This window comes from Arachis ipaensis, chromosome B8 (genome assembly GCF_059453495.1).
Source record: "Arachis ipaensis isolate K30076 ecotype BB chromosome B8, ASM5945349v1, whole genome shotgun sequence".
In the NCBI taxonomy this organism is placed as follows: domain Eukaryota; kingdom Viridiplantae; phylum Streptophyta; class Magnoliopsida; order Fabales; family Fabaceae; genus Arachis; species Arachis ipaensis.
Window position 1 is genome coordinate 108,118,933 of NC_142443.1, and position 17,857 is coordinate 108,136,789.

The window sequence follows — 17,857 nt, forward strand, 5'->3', positions numbered from 1 at the left end:
CTTTTGCTCTCCAGGGTGTTGATTTGTGATGCCAAAAGTTTGCCAAAAAGTTTGAGGCAAACTTTTGCTCAAGCTTTTTGCCTAAAAGTTTGCACAAAAGTTTGAGTCAAACTTTTGGTTAAGCTTTTTGCTCCCTGGTTCGTTTTCACTTATTCCAAAAGTTTGAGCTAAAGTTTGAGGCAAACTTTTGCTCAAACTTTTTGTCCTCTCTTCCTCCTAGCCATTCCTTCTTGCTTCAACCTTTATCCAAGCTTTCTTCACCTATCATTAATCAACCAAACATATCAAAGCTATGCTCAAAATCATGGGATATTCATTCTTTCATAATATGTGACAATTATAGCATAAAACCTCATGAAAGTGCATGAATTCATACATGGTTGATTGAATCAAAGGAAGCATGAAAATCTACCCAATTGGCTTGCTTATGGCTCAAGAAAGTGCATTATTCAATTGAAAACAAAAGAAAAAGGCTAGTGAAACTAGGCTAAGATGACTTGTCATCACCCTTGATCACTACAACCGGATTTGCACACTCATTATCCTAAAGTGCTCCTAGGGAGACGACTCGGGAATCAATACTCTCGGTTTTGAATTAGTTTTGAATTGTGACATATCTTGTGAATCTCTAATTTGATTGATGAGCAATGGTTGGGTTTAAACTATACTTGCAACGTTAATCCTATTTTTAGTTTGAAAATCCAAACCTACGCTTTTGGTCATTATCAAATTTTGGTGCCGTTGCCGAGGAGTTCACTTTAAGTGCAATGAGAGCTACTATTTTGGTTGTTGTAAATATGTTAATATTGTAAATATTTGAAATTTTGATTTGCTACTTAGCACTAATTGTTGATATTACTTTTCTCTATAGTAGGAGGCGCCTCTATCTTAGTATTGATAGCAACTAACACTTTTTGTTTGTTTAGCCCTGCACAAGTGGATATAATTAGAACATATATACTCATTGGTTCATTACTTTTGTTGATACCATTGCATTTTATTTTTCCTATTCATCATGAACTATCACCCTTTTGGCTTGGAGTCTGGTTGTTATCATGTTGCAGGTGGTAGCAATTCCGACGTTGGTCCACCTCAAGGTATGGGATGTCAATTTGAGGAAGGGTCACAAGCAATGAACTCTTGGCAACAAGGACCGTTGTGAGGGCCCCAGGATCTTAATGTCTATCAACCTCTCACACCTAGTGGAACACGTCCTCACCACAATTTTGCCCATCCATATGCTTATGTTTCATACTCTCAACATGAAATGCAACCATCATACCCTCAAGCTCCTTTACCTTTTCCACCACCGATTCCCTCCCCATCCATTTACTTACCTCATCACCTGGGACAACCTAGCTTCTACCACCATCCAATCCCCATTAACTCCCTTATGGAGAGCCTAGCTTTTAAGTCCTCATCCAAGAACAAAGAGAATTTCAAAAGAAGCAAGAGAATTGCATGGTAACTCTTGCCGAAGCTTTGTCATGTCTAGCACCCTTTCACTCCACCCCTAGTAACCTTGCTCCTCCGCTCTCACCACACCCATCAACCCCAAAATCTAACATTGATGCTATAACTCTGGAAGGAAGTGAGCCGCTTAATGAGATAATCCCTCAACCCGCCCTTCCGAAGGAGGAATCTATTGATGGGGGCGAGGATTTCATTGAAGATAAGAGGGAGGATGACCTTGAGGTAGATAGTCACTATGAGCTTCCAAAAGGTTTAAGTGATGAAGAAGATGAAAGTGACCTACCAAGTCTCCCCAACCAAGAGGATAGGTTACCCCACCAAGAAGTAAGGAAAGATTTGAAACCACTACCACCTCATGTCAAATATGCATTCCTTGATGAGGAACATAAGTTTCCGGTGATAGTGGCAACCGATCTCTCCGATCAAGAAGAGCAACAACTCCTTGATGTTATCCGGAAGTATAAGAAGGAAATTGGATGGAGCCTAAGTGACATTGTGGGGATAAGCCCTCAAGTGTGCATCCATAGGATTTTCTTGGAAGAAGGCGCTAAACCGGTCCGACAACCGCAAAGACGGCTAAACCCTACAATACTTGATGTGGTCAAGAAGGAAGTAACTCGTCTCTTAGAAGCGGACATCATTTATCCTATTTTTGACAGTAAATGGGTAAGTCAGGTCCAAGTAGTGCCAAAGAAGTCCAGGGTAACAATGGTGAAGACTAAGAGTGGAGAGCTTGTGGCTACCCGAGTCTAGAATACTTGGCGAGTGTGCATTGATTACCGCTAGCTGAATCAAGCAACGCGGAAGGACCACTACCCGTTGCCGTTCATTGACCAAATGTTGGATCGCTTGGTAGGTAAATTCCATTATTGCTTCTTAGATGGATACACAGGGTACTTTCAAATTCACATAGCTCCTGAGGTTCAGGAGAAAACTACTTTTACTTGCCCCTTTGGAACGTTTGTCTATAAGAGAATGCCGTTTGGCTTATGCAATGCACCGGCGACGTTTCAAAGATGCATGACAAGTGTTTTCTCGGATCTTCTGGAAGATTGTATGGAAGTCTTCATGGACGATTTCAATGTGTATGGTAGCTCCTTTGATGCTTGTTTAGGGAACTTAGCTAGGGTACTAGAGCGATGCACCAATACTAACCTTGTTTTGAATTTTGAAAAGTGCCACTTCATGGTGAAGCAAGGTATAGTATTGGGTCATATTGTCTCTAAAGACGGAATTTCCGTTGACCCGGCTAAGATCGATGTCATTTCGAGTTTACCTTACCCCTCCTCGGTGAGGGAGATCCGTTCCTTCCTTAGTCATATAGGCTTTTATCGTCGGTTCATCAAGAACATCAGCAAGGTCGCCTTACCTCTCTCCCACCTACTACAAAAAGATGTGGAATTCCATTTCAGTGAAGATTGCAAATAGGCTTTTCACAAGTTGAAGGAAGCGTTAACCACAGCCCCTATTGTGCGAGGCCCAAATTGGAGTCAACCTTTTGAGATCATGTGCGATGCCTCGAATCACGCCGTAGGTGCTGCGCTAGCACAACGCGATGGTAACGCTTCCTACATGATGCCAAGGCATCTTAGGCTAGTTTCACTAGCATTTTTTTGTTAGTTTTAGTTGTTTTATGCATTTTCTTGAGCTTAAAGTAACCAAGAATGGTTAAATGAATAACAAAGCAATGAACCATCCAAACAGTATGATTTTGATGCAAATTCCATGAGTTTTTAGTTATATTACTTGAATGCTATGAATGGAAGATTTCTCATGAAATTTTGCAAGACTTTGATGCAATTGTTTGGATGATTTCAGGGAAGAAGAGGCTAGGCAAGGAAGCAACAAAATCAATAAAGGAAGCTTGAATATCACATGTGGAGTTTAAGTTCCAGTTTAAGCCTAAACTGGAGCTTAAACGCCAGAATCATGAAGGCTAAGAAATGCTGGAACTGGCGTTTAACCTCCAGTTTAACCTTAAACTGGAAGTTAAACGCCAGAATGAGAATTTCACCAAGGGAGCATTTCCACGTTTAAGCTCCAGTTTAACCTTAAACTGGAGCTTAAACGTGTTCGACACAATTTCTCACCAGGAAGCATTTCCACGTTTAACCTCCAGTTTAACCTTAAACTGGAGGTTAAACGCCAGAAGTAAGAAAGGCACCAGGAGCATTTCCACGTTTAAGCTCCAGTTTAACCTTAAACTGGAGCTTAAACGTGTTCGACTATTTCTCTCCTCCAGGGTTGCTTTCCCATTTCCACGTTTAAGCTTCAGTTTAACCTTAAACTGAAGCTTAAACGTGTTCGACCCAATTGCTCCTCCAGGGTTGCTTTCTTCATTTCCACGTTTAAGCTTCAGTTTAACCTTAAACTGGAGCTTAAACGTGTTCGACTATTTCTCTCCTCCAGGGTTGCTTTCTCATTTCCACGTTTAAGCTTCAGTTTAACCTTAAACTGAAGCTTAAACGTGTTCGACCCAATTGCTCCTCCAGGGTTGTTTTCTTCATTTCCACGTTTAAGCTTCAGTTTAACCTTAAACTGAAGCTTAAACGTGTTCGACATTTCACACTCCTGGGTTGCTTTCTTCCATTTCCACGTTTAAGTTTCAGTTTAACCTTAAACTGAAACTTAAACTTCAACTTAAACGCCACTTTTTGAAAGGGGTTTCTGGGCCAAATATATTGAAGTTTAAGTTAGCATTTGAGCACAAACATTAACTTAAACGTATTATGGTATGAAACCCAATTGAATATCATGGTTTATGGGATTGGGCCTGAAGAATTGATGAGTCTGGAGCTTCAATTTGTTGAGTCTTGTGTCATTACTTGTTTATCACTAAGTTTGCTCAATGAATGTTACAGAATTGGATCACAGCCTCATCAGGATTATGGACCATAAACCCAAAGCAAAAGGAAATCAGGGAAAGGCCTCAAAGCCCAAGAAACACAACAGAAGCTCAATTTAGAAAGTGTATAAATAGGATAGAATTTAAGTTAGTAAGAGAGTTTTTGACACGGGAACTTTGGATCATTTTCTTTTAGTTTTGTAATTGAATTCAGAGCTATGACTCACTAAACCCCTTTCATTGGGTTAGGGAGCTCTATTGTAATTCAATGAATCAATAATAGTTTTATCTTCTTCTTCAATCTTTTCTCTTAAATTTTGTTAGAAAGCTTCTCGATCTAATTCCATTGGGTAGTTGTCTTGGGAAAGAAACTACCCATAATTGGAATCCTTCGGAACCTTGGGAAAGGAATGGAGGATTCATGCTAGAGAAGCTTTCTCACAGTGAATTGGATTGGGGTTTGGATGGATATTGTGACATGTAATCCTACCAAATTGTGGTTCATGAAACTGTGTGGTATAATCAGTGATCGAGCATCATCTCTTCTTATGAACATTTAAACCAAGGGATTGGGAATTTGTTTGTTTTTAGAGAGAATTGGTGAGCCAAGGGATTGGGATCCAATCATATAAGATTGCCAAGCAAAATTCAATGAATGCATTGGTTGAGGAAGGGATAAAAGTTGTTTTGATTCGGAGATCTCAATATCTCCTAACACCCAATGAACTCCCCATTTCTGATTTACCACTTTCTCTTTACATTCTGCAATTAAATTCATGCAATCACCCCCATCCCTTTTAATTTCAGCAATTTAGCTTCTCGCTCTTTAATTCATGCAAATTTTACATTCCGCAATTTTCATCTAAATCTTGATTCCGCTCAACTAGAACATACTTCTAATCCGAATTGCTCACTCAACCAATCCTTGTGGGATTCGACCTCACTCTATTGTGAGTTTTTACTTGACGATAACCGGTGCACTTGCCGGAAGGAATTTTGCCGATCGTGCAATTTCCTAAATCGTAGCATATCAAGTTTATGCAACATCAAGTTTATGGCGCCGTTGCCGGGGACTGGTTTTCGATTGACAATTCTCAAATTGGAAGTTAACTAGATTGAGCATTTTTTTTTGTTGTGATAATTTAGTTCAAGTTACTTGTTGAATTTTAATTTCTGCACTCTGTTACATGCTTTCTTTCTTTATGCCTTTAAATTCAAGCAACTAACTCACTGACTCACTAACTATTTGAATTAATTCCTCAACTGCTCTAACCATACTCTTCCATTAACCAAGAGTATTTCACTTGTTTGGTGCCTGTGCTGTGTTCTTGTATGACAGGTAGGAGAGGAGAGACATCAAATCCTCCATATACCGAACCAGAGAGGACCCTTCATAGACTTAGAAGGGAAGCAAGAGGGAAGAGAGTACTGAGAGAAGAGGAATCTGAAGGAGAATCTGAGGACAATTTTGAGGAAGCTTTAGATCTCAACATGGATAGAGAAGTTCACAACCATGAGAGGGCTGATGGAAACAATGCCATTCCTGAGAGGAGGGTTCTTGGTTCATACATAAACCCAACCTCTGGGAATTGTGGTAGCAGCATTCAGAAACCACCCATTCAGGCCAACAATTTTGAACTCAAACCACAGCTAATATCACTTGTGGAGGATTATTGTTCATTTGGTGGGAGTGCTAATGAAGATCCAAACCAACATCTCACAAAATTCCTGAGAATTTGCGACACTGTGAAGTCCAATGGAGTCCAGGAAGATACCTATAAACTGCTCTTATTCCCATTTTCACTTAGGGACAAGGCAGCTAAGTGGCTGGAATCATTCCCAAGGGGGAGCCTAACAACCTGGGATGAGGTGGAAAGCAAGTTTCTGGCACGTTTCTACCCCCCACAAAAGGTCAATAGGCTTCGATCTGAGGTTCAGACTTTTAGACAACAAGATGGTGAAACTCTCTACGAGGCATGGGAGAGATTCAAGGATTTGACAAGGAAATGCCCACCAGACATGTTCCATGACTGGGTGCAATTGCATATTTTCTATGATGGACTTTCTTATGAATCAAGGAAGGCTGTAGACCATTCATCAGGAGGTTCATTGAACAGGAAAAAGACTGTGGAAGAAGCCATTGAAGTGATTGAGACAGTGGCTGAGAATGAGTACTACTATGCTTCAGAGAGACACAACACTAAGGGAGTCATGGAGCTGAACCATGTTGATACAATTTTAGCCCAAAACAAGGTGTTTGCCAAGCAACTAGCAGAGCTCACCAAGAAATTAGAAACAAAGCAAGTGGCTGCAATACACACACAAGATCAAGAGGAAGTAAGCACTGAAGGAGGTGATTGGGAAGAGGCCAACTATGTGGGAAACCAACAAAGGCAATCATATGATCCACATTCCAACACTTACAACCCAGGATGGAAAAACCACCCAAACTTTGGGTGGGGGAACCAACAAACCCAACCACAAAACCACAAACCTTACAACCAAAACCAACATAACAAGTCCACATACCAAAACTCCAACCAAAGATTATACCAAGCCACACAAAACACTTACTCCCAACCATCATATCATGGCCAAAATAATCAACCTACCCAACCTAATCCGAACCAACAATTTCAAGATCAATTAAACAGGATAGAAGGAATGCTTGCAACCATGAGTCAAGACATAACCGAATTGAAAGCCTTTAAGGAAGAAGTAAATTCTAACCTGCAAAACCAAGGAGCTGCCATCCAGAAGCTAGAAAATCAAATTGTGTATTTGTCTAAGCAAACCCCTGGGCCAAGCGTTTCTCATGCTGCCAAGGCTATTGCAAGGGAAGAATGTAAGGCCATAACCCTCAGAAGTGGAAAGAATCTAAAGGAGATCTCAAAGGAAACCACAGAGGATGAAGCAAAGGAAAATGTGAGAGACAAGGAACAAGGACAATCTTTTACACCGTCTGCAACAAAAGAAAAAGAAAAAGAGGTCCTGAAGCCTTATACACCTAAAGCACCATATCCTCAACGTTTGATGAAAAGTGAAAAGGATGGCCAATTCTCCAGGTTCTTGGAGATTTTCAAGAAGCTTCAAATCAACATTCCGTTTGCTGAGGCAATAGAGCAAATGCCACTCTATGCAAAATTCTTAAAGGAATTAATGACCAAGAAGAGAAGATGGAGAAATGAGGAAACTGTGTTGTTGACTGAAGAATGCAGTGCCATCATTCAACACAAATTGCCTCAGAAATTGAAGGATCCAGGCAGTTTCCAAATCCCCTGCATCATAGGAGAAGTCATGGTGGAGAAGGCCTTGTGTGACTTAGGGGCCAGTATCAATTTGATGTCTCTAACAATGATGAGAAGAATGAAGATTGAGGAAGCCAAACCAACAAGAATGGCCCTCCAATTGGCAGATCGAACTTTTAAATTCCCTCATGGGATAGTTGAGGATTTGTTGGTGAAAGTGGGAGATTTTATATTTCCTGCTGATTTTGTGGTGTTAGATATGGAGGAAGAAGCCAAAGCTTCAATAATTCTGGGAAGACCCTTCCTGGCTACTGCTGGAGCCATCATAGATGTACAAAAGGGTGAACTCACTCTTAGACTACATGACGAGAAATTGGTGTTTAACGTATTCAAGGCAATGAGCTATCCATCAGAATCACTAAAGGAATGCATGAGGGTGGATGTAGTGGACATTGCAATACAAGAAACCTTTGAGGAAACAACAAAGGTAGTGGCAGAGGAGGAGTTCACCAAGGATATTGAAGTTAGTGACATCAACGCTGCTGAAACAACCATGCCAAGCATGCCAGAGAGAGTGAAAGAAGAGAAGGAAGCACCAAAACCTGAGCTCAAAGCATTGCCCCCTAATCTCAAGTATGCATACTTGGGTAGTGATGAGAGCCATCCTGTTATCATTAGCTCTGCCTTGAGCCAAGAACAGGAAGAAGAATTGATCAAGGTGCTACAAACTCATCAAGATGCCATTGGATGGACCCTAGCTGATTTGAAGGGGATAAGTTCATCCATATGCATGCATAAAATCTTGTTAGAAGAGGATGCTAGACCCTCCATTCAAGCTCAGAGAAGATTGAATCCCGTCATGAAAGAAGTGGTACAAAAGGAGGTCATGAAGTTATGGCAGGCAGGGGTAATCTACCTCATTTCTGATAGCCCATGGGTTAGTCCCATCCATGTAGTTCCCAAGAAAGGTGGCATAACTGTGGTGCCAAATGAGAGGAACGAACTCATACCCACAAGAACTGTCACTGGGTGGAGGATGTGCATAGACTACAGGAAGCTCAATGAAGCCACCAGAAAAGATCATTTCCCACTCCCATTCATGGATCAGATGCTTGAAAGGCTTGCAGGACATGCTTACTATTGCTTTCTGGATGGATACTCAGGCTACAATCAGATAGTAGTTGATCCTAGAGATCAAGAGAAAACATCATTTGTTTGTCCATATGGAGTTTTTGCTTATAGACGCATGCCCTTTGGATTGTGCAATGCACCTGCCACTTTCCAAAGATGCATGCTGTCCATTTTTTCGGACATGATTGAAAAATTTATTGAGGTTTTCATGGATGATTTTTCTGTGTTTGGAGATTCTTTTCCTAGCTGCCTACACCACCTTGGTGCTTAAGAGATGCCAAGAGACCAACCTAGTATTAAACTGGGAAAAGTGTCATTTCATGGTCACAGAAGGAATAGTCCTTGGCCACAAAATCTCTAATAGAGGCATTGAGGTGGACAGAGCTAAGGTGGAACTCATTGAAAAACTACCTCCACCAAGTAATGTCAAGGCAGTTAGGAGTTTTTTGGGACACGCTGGCTTTTACAGAAGGTTTATTAGAGACTTTTCTAAAATAGCCAAACCTTTGAGTAGCTTGCTTGTCTCTGATACACCCTTTGTATTTGATAAAAATTGCATGCTAGCCTATGAACTTTTGAAGCAAAAACTTTCCTCTGCACCTATTATTGCCCCACCTGATTGGAACTTACCTTTTGAACTGATGTGTGATGCATCAGACCTTGCTATTGGGGCAGTGTTAGGACAAAGGAAAGACAATTTGGTACATGTGATTTATTATGCCAGTAAAGTCTTGAATGATAACCAAAGGAATTACACAACCACTGAAAAAGAACTCTTGGCAATAGTCTTTGCATTTGAAAAATTTAGATCCTATCTCATTGGATCTAAAGTCATTGTCTTCACTGATCATTCAGCTTTAAAATACTTACTTGCTAAACAAGAATCCAAACCAAGACTTATTAGATGGGTTCTTTTGTTGCAGGAATTTGACATTGAAATCAAAGACAAGAAGGGTGTAGAGAACAAGGTGGCAGACCATTTATCAAGGATACCATGTGAAGAAGGAAGCGCACAAAGCACACATATAAATGAGTGCTTTCCTGATGAACAACTCATGGTAATTCACAAAGCACCCTAGTTTGCAGACATAGCAAACTTCAAGGCCACTGGGAGTTTGCCGTTGGAATTTAACAGGCATCAAAGGAAGAAATTGGTAAATGATGCCAAATACTTCATCTGGGACGAACCATACTTGTTCAAAAAATGTTCGGATGGCATACTCAGAAGATGCATATCAGAGGAAGAAGGAAGGGAAGTCTTATGGGACTGCCATGGCTCCACTTATGGAGGACATTTTGCAGGAGAAAGAACAGCAGCTAAGGTGTTGCAGTGTGGTTTTTATTGGCCCACTATCTTCAAAGATGCAAAGGAACTAGTGAAGCACTGCCATGAATGCCAGAAAGCGGGGAACCTGCCAAGAAGAAATGAAATGCCACAACAATTCATTCTGGAACTTGAATTGTTTGATGTATGGGGGATAGATTTCATGGGACCCTTCCCCACCTCATACTCAAATAATTACATTCTTGTGGCAGTAGACTATGTCTCCAAATGGGTTGAAGCAATAGCAACTCCAACCAATGATAATAAGGTAGTCATGAACTTCCTCAGAAAACACATTTTTTGCCGTTTTGGGGTTCCAAGAGCAATCATCAGTGATGGAGGAAGCCACTTCTGCAACAAACCATTAGAGGCATTGCTTCTAAAATATGGAGTCAAACACAAGGTAGCCACACCATACCATCCACAGACAAGTGGGCAAGCCGAAATATCTAATAGAGAACTCAAAAGAATCCTGGAAAAGACTGTGGGAACTTCAAGGAAGGACTGGTCGATTAAGCTAGATGATGCTCTTTGGGCATATAGGACAGCTTTCAAAACACCAATTGGAATGTCTCCTTACCAACTAGTGTATGGAAAAGCTTGCCATTTGCCACTGGAGTTGGAGCACAAGGCATTCTGGGCCTTGAAAATCTTGAACTTGGATAGCAAAGCTGCTGGAGAAAGAAGGATGTTGCAAATTCAAGAGTTGGAAGAATTCAGAGCTGAAGCTTATGAGAATGCCAAAATTTACAAAGAAAGAGCAAAGAAGAAGCATGACAGCAACATAGCCCCAAGGAAATTTGAAGAAGGACAAAAAGTATTGCTCTACAATTCTAGGCTGAAGCTATTTCCAGGGAAGCTAAAATCAAGGTGGTCTGGACCATTCCTTGTCACCAAGGTCTCCCAATATGGACAAGTAGAAATCATGGAAGAAAAGTCACAACGAACCTTCACTGTGAATGGTCAAAGACTCAAACATTACTTGGGAGATGTGGAGGAGAAGGACAAGGTTAAATATCACCTCAACTGAGGAAGACAACCGTCAAGCTAGTGACGTTAAAGAAGCGCTTGTTGGGAGGCAACCCAACCTGAGGTAATACCCCTTTGCTATTTCTTTTATTTGTTTCAATAAAAAGGGTGAAGTAGTTTCTGTGCATTGCAAAGAATTAAGTTTGGTGTTTCACACCAAACAATGAATTCGTGGATCAATAATTCAAAGGGGAATGTGTGACTCTAAGTTTGGTGTTCCACCATAAAGATCAACTGAACACAACAACCTTTGAATTATATGAAAGGAACAACCATTCTAAGCAATCACAGAAATGCTTAAAATCCTTAGCAGCAACTTCATTCCAAGGAGAACTCAAGGATTCAAAGAACAGAGAAGTAAGTAGGAGACTAAGTTTGGTGTTCACACACCAACTTAAGACTCAGACACTTACCCATACATAGTTGAGCTAACCACTCAAGTGCTTGAGAAGCAAGCAACTTCATCACTCTTTGCAGGAAAGGAAACAAGGATCTTAAAGCATGAAGCAACAACTAGGAGAAGAAGGAGAAATCAAATTGTTTCCTGGCAACAAAGAGAAAACAAGGAATTTCACAAGGTGGTGTTGTTCCTTGACAATTCTTTAAAAAGGGCAAACAAAAGCATGCTTGTTCTGGTTTAAACTGTAATTGTTGAATCTTTCTGGAATGTGAAGTTCTAGTATGTTTGTCTGTTATTTACTTTGAATAAAGTGAATGCCTAGATGTTTGGATATAACTTCACCTTCTTAAACAAATGCTTGCCATGCTTGTTCTGTTTCCAAAAATAAAAGAAAAGTTTGAACAAAAGTAACTTGGCTCAATTAGTGACAAATCAAGTAGAATTAAGTGGTGGTATGCATGCTTGATTGTTTAGTCAGATCACTGGAAATAGAGTGTAGAATTATCATTTTTTGTGTAAAAATTGAAAACTGTCTATGGATCTTGATGAATAAATGTCTTTGGCCATGAAAAAGAAAGAAAAAGAAGATGAAAAAGGGCAACCAAAAAGCAAAAAAATTGAGAAAATAAGCTAGGCACCAATGGTTTGAACTTCTGAGACAAATGCCTGTGGTGTTTATGTATTAAGGATATGCTTGGATGAATAGGTTTTGAGGAGTGTTTCAACACTTGGTAACTTGGGTTAACTAACCCGGGATTATCAACCAAAAGTCCATTATCAAGAACAACCTAAATACAAAACATTTAGTCACACAAAGAGGTGCTGGGAACCAATGTCTCAAGAAGAAATGTGAACTAAAATGCCTGTAGTGGATATGTGTAGTGCACTGATAAGAAAAAGAAAATGCCAAATGCTTGTGCAACACATGACACTAAGCAAACAAGGAGCAAAGGAGCTCTAAGAAAAAGAAAAGAAAAACAAAGAAGAGAAAAGTGCCAAGGACATAAGAATAACAAGAGGCCATAGCAGTGTTTGATGGATGCAATGAAAAAGTGATAATCTTACCTGATAAGAATGAAAAAGTGATACTGCAACTTTCTGCATAAAACCCTTCTGATGAACTTCAAATGCTTGCTAATATAGCCAATGTAATTGCTCTCTGTTTCATACTTTCTTCTCAAATAACTCAGGACTTGCTTAGGGACAAGCAAGTATTAAGTTTGGTGTTGTGATGCCAAGGCATCTTAGGCTAGTTTCACTAGCATTTTTTTGTTAGTTTTAGTTGTTTTATGCATTTTCTTGAGCTTAAAGTAACCAAGAATGGTTAAATGAATAACAAAGCAATGAACCATCCAAACAGTATGATTTTGATGCAAATTCCATGAGTTTTTAGTTATATTACTTGAATGCTATGAATGGAAGATTTCTCATGAAATTTTGCAAGACTTTGATGCAATTGTTTGGATGATTTCAGGGAAGAAGAGGCTAGGCAAGGAAGCAACAAAATCAATAAAGGAAGCTTGAATATCACATGTGGAGTTTAAGTTCCAGTTTAAGCCTAAACTGGAGCTTAAACGCCAGAATCATGAAGGCTAAGAAATGCTGGAACTGGCGTTTAACCTCCAGTTTAACCTTAAACTGGAAGTTAAACGCCAGAATGAGAATTTCACCAAGGGAGCATTTCCACGTTTAAGCTCCAGTTTAACCTTAAACTGGAGCTTAAACGTGTTCGACACAATTTCTCACCAGGAAGCATTTCCACGTTTAACCTCCAGTTTAACCTTAAACTGGAGGTTAAACGCCAGAAGTAAGAAAGGCACCAGGAGCATTTCCACGTTTAAGCTCCAGTTTAACCTTAAACTGGAGCTTAAACGTGTTCGACTATTTCTCTCCTCCAGGGTTGCTTTCCCATTTCCACGTTTAAGCTTCAGTTTAACCTTAAACTGAAGCTTAAACGTGTTCGACCCAATTGCTCCTCCAGGGTTGCTTTCTTCATTTCCACGTTTAAGCTTCAGTTTAACCTTAAACTGGAGCTTAAACGTGTTCGACTATTTCTCTCCTCCAGGGTTGCTTTCTCATTTCCACGTTTAAGCTTCAGTTTAACCTTAAACTGAAGCTTAAACGTGTTCGACCCAATTGCTCCTCCAGGGTTGTTTTCTTCATTTCCACGTTTAAGCTTCAGTTTAACCTTAAACTAAAGCTTAAACGTGTTCGACATTTCACACTCCTGGGTTGCTTTCTTCCATTTCCACGTTTAAGTTTCAGTTTAACCTTAAACTGAAACTTAAACTTCAACTTAAACGCCACTTTTTGAAAGGGGTTTCTGGGCCAAATATATTGAAGTTTAAGTTAGCATTTGAGCACAAACATTAACTTAAACGTATTATGGTATGAAACCCAATTGAATATCATGGTTTATGGGATTGGGCCTGAAGAATTGATGAGTCTGGAGCTTCAATTTGTTGAGTCTTGTGTCATTACTTGTTTATCACTAAGTTTGCTCAATGAATGTTACAGAATTAGATCACAGCCTCATCAGGATTATGGACCATAAACCCAAAGCAAAAGGAAATCAGGGAAAGGCCTCAAAGCCCAAGAAACACAACAGAAGCTCAATTTAGAAAGTGTATAAATAGGATAGAATTTAAGTTAGTAAGAGAGTTTTTGACACGGGAACTTTGGATCATTTTCTTTTAGTTTTGTAATTGAATTCAGAGCTATGACTCACTAAACCCCTTTCATTGGGTTAGGGAGCTCTATTGTAATTCAATGAATCAATAATAGTTTTATCTTCTTCTTCAATCTTTTCTCTTAAATTTTGTTAGAAAGCTTCTCGATCTAATTCCATTGGGTAGTTGTCTTGGGAAAGAAACTACCCATAATTGGAATCCTTCGGAACCTTGGGAAAGGAATGGAGGATTCATGCTAGAGAAGCTTTCTCACAGTGAATTGGATTGGGGTTTGGATGGATATTGTGACATGTAATCCTACCAAATTGTGGTTCATGAAACTGTGTGGTATAATCAGTGATCGAGCATCATCTCTTCTTATGAACATTTAAACCAAGGGATTGGGAATTTGTTTGTTTTTAGAGAGAATTGGTGAGCCAAGGGATTGGGATCCAATCATATAAGATTGCCAAGCAAAATTCAATGAATGCATTGGTTGAGGAAGGGATAAAAGTTGTTTTGATTCGGAGATCTCAATATCTCCTAACACCCAATGAACTCCCCATTTCTGATTTACCACTTTCTCTTTACATTCTGCAATTAAATTCATGCAATCACCCCCATCCCTTTTAATTTCAGCAATTTAGCTTCTCGCTCTTTAATTCATGCAAATTTTACATTCCGCAATTTTCATCTAAATCTTGATTCCGCTCAACTAGAACATACTTCTAATCCGAATTGCTCACTCAACCAATCCTTGTGGGATTCGACCTCACTCTATTGTGAGTTTTTACTTGACGATAACCGGTGCACTTGCCGGAAGGAATTTTGCCGATCGTGTAATTTCCTAAATCGTAGCATATCAAGTTTATGCAACATCACTACACTATAGCTTATATATCAAAAACTTTAGAATCGGCTCAGTCGAACTACACCACCATCGAAAAAGAGCTTTTAGCCATTGTTTTTGCTCTAGACAAGTTTCGACCTTATTTGCTAGGCTCTAAAGTGGTGGTGTATTCTGACCATGCCGCATTGAAATATTTGCTAAAGAAGAAAGAGTCAAAGCCTAGGCTCATTAGGTGGATATTACTTTTGCAAGAATTTGACTTGGAGATCAAAGATAGAAGTGGATTCCAAAACCTAGTGACGGACCATTTGAGTCGGCTAGAGCATTTAACTCTGGACCCCACTCCTATTAATGACTCATTTCCCTTAGATACCTTACAAGCAATATCCCAAAGCACCCCTTGGTTTGCCCTGATAGCTAATTACTTGGTCGCTCACGTTTTCCCCCCACAATTTTCAAAGCATTAAAAAGATAAATTAAGAAGCGATGCTAAGTATTATCTTTGGGATGATCCACATCTGTGGAGACGTGGGGCGGATCAAGTAATTAGGAAATGTGTGCCAGAATCTGAATTCCAGTCTATCCTTCAATTTTGTCACTCATATGAGAGTGGGGGTCATTTTGGCCCGCAACGAACAGCAAAGAAGGTTTTAGACTGTGGATTCTGGTGGCCTACTCTATTCAGGGATGCAAACCAATTTTGCAAATCTTGTCATCAATGCCAGAAATCCGGAAATACCTCACAAAGGGATGAGATGCCCTAACAACCAATGATTTTTTGTGAAATTTTTGATGTGTGGGCCATGGATTTTATGGGGCCATTTCCAAATTCCAATGGGTTTGTGTACATATTGTGAGCAGTGGATTATGTGTCTAAATGGGTGGAAGCAATTCTTACCCATTGCGATGATGCTAATATCGTTGCTTCATTTTTGAAAACTAACATTATTTGTAGATTTGGGTCACCATGAGCAATCGTGAGTGATCAAGGAACCCATTTTTGTAACAGGAAAATCGAGGCATTGATGAAGAAGTATGGGGTCATTCACAAAGTTTCCACAGCCTATCACCCCCAAACCAACGGGCAAGCGGAAGTATCCAACAGGGAGATCAAAAGAATCTTAGAGAAGGTGGTTAACCCACAGCAGAAGGATTGGAGTTCTAGATTGGGAGATGCATTATGGGCCTATAGGACCGCTTACAAGACCCCAATCGGGATGAGCCCCTTCCGTATTGTTTTTGGGAAGCCCTGTTACCTTCCGGTTGAAATCCAACATAGAGCCTTTTGGGCGGTGAAGAATTGCAGTCCTGACTTAAAGGGGGCGGGAATGGAACGTAAGCTTCAATTGGATGAATTAGAATGCCTTAGGTTGGAAGCGTATGAGAACACTCAGTTCTACAAGAAAAAAGCTAAGGCATTCCATGACCATAATATCAGGAGGAAGAACTTCAAGATAGGTGACAAAGTGCTTGTGTATAATTCAAGATTGCGATTGATGCCCGGGAAATTGAGATCAAGATGGGACGGGCCGTTTAAGGTGGTAGATGTCAAGTCTTATGGTATAGTGGAGGTGATTCACCCTACCAGTGGAGTGAAGTTCAAGGTTAATGGTCATAGGGTGAAGCTTTATCACATTTAACCCAAAAATACCAAGGAGTTAGAGATCTTCCTCCTTGGTGAAGTTTCCAAGTGACCAATGAACCCATGCAAGTCCAATTTAGGACTCTAAACCAAAGTGCTCAGTGGGAGACACTCCACCATGGTAACTTTGTTCCAACTTTATCTTTTGTTTATAGCCCTTTTGAATTGTTTGCCTTTTTGTGATATAATGGTTAGCTTAGGTTTGATTTCATGAATTTTGAGTTGTATAAGTTGAATTGCTTGTGGACTATGATTTTGTGCTTATTTGAATGATTTGGGGTTAGTATTTTGATATGCTAAGGGTAGGAACCTTAGTTTTGAAGAGAAAACAATTTTCTGAAACAAGGCATCTGTGCGTCCGCACCCATCTGTGCGTGCGCATAAAACTGTATTTTTCGCCATCTGTGTGGACGCACAAGCCTATGCGTCCGCACACGCCTTGACTTGCCCTCTGGTCGCAGTGCCAGCATAGCTTGTGCGTGCGCACTGCCCTGTTTTCTCTGACCTGTGCGTGCGCACAGCTGCGTGTGCACGCATGATGAGCGGATATTTTATACGCTTTTTGGGGTTAATTTCATATAGTTTTTAGTATGCTTTAGTTAGTTTTTAGTTTATTTTCATTAGTTTCTAGGAAAAATTTATATTTCTAGACTTTACTATGAGTTTGTGTGTTTTTCTGTAATTTCAGGTATTTTCTGGCTGAAATTGAGGGAGCTGAGCAAAAATCTGATTCAGGCTGAAAAAGAATTGCTGATGCTGTTGGATCCTGACCTCTCTGCACTCGGAATGGAATTTCTGGAGCTACAGGAGTCCAATTGATGCGCTTTCAATTGCGTTGGAAAGTAGACATCCAGGGCTTTCCAGAAATATATAATAGTTCATACTTTGCTCAAGGATAGATGACGTAAACTGGCGTTCAACGCCAGTTCCATGTTGTAGTCTGGCGTCCAGCGCCAGAAACACGTTACAAGTTGGAGTTCAACGCCAGAAATAGGTTACATCTTGGTGTTGAACGCCCAAAACAGTCCAGGCACGTGAGAAGCTTTAGTCTCAGCCCCAGCACACACTAAGTGGGCCCCAGAAGTGGATTTCTGCACTATCTATCATAGTTTACTCATTTTCTGTAAACCTAGGTTACTAGTTTAGTATTTAAACAACTTTTAGAGATTTAATTTTCATCTCATGACATTTTAGATCTGAACTTTGTACTCTTTGACGGCATGAGTCTCTAAACTCCATTGTTGGG

General features: G+C 40.1%; 1 non-coding gene across 1 annotated transcript; it reads right to left on the reverse strand.

Moving 5' to 3' along the window:
- Nucleotides 1-6,235: 6,235 nt before the first annotated feature.
- LOC148549178 (small nucleolar RNA R71) lies at nucleotides 6,236-6,339 on the reverse strand. Its single transcript, XR_015898494.1, has one exon. It is a non-coding gene; the product is annotated as a small nucleolar RNA R71 (small nucleolar RNA).
- Between the last annotated feature and the right edge of the window lie 11,518 nt (nucleotides 6,340-17,857).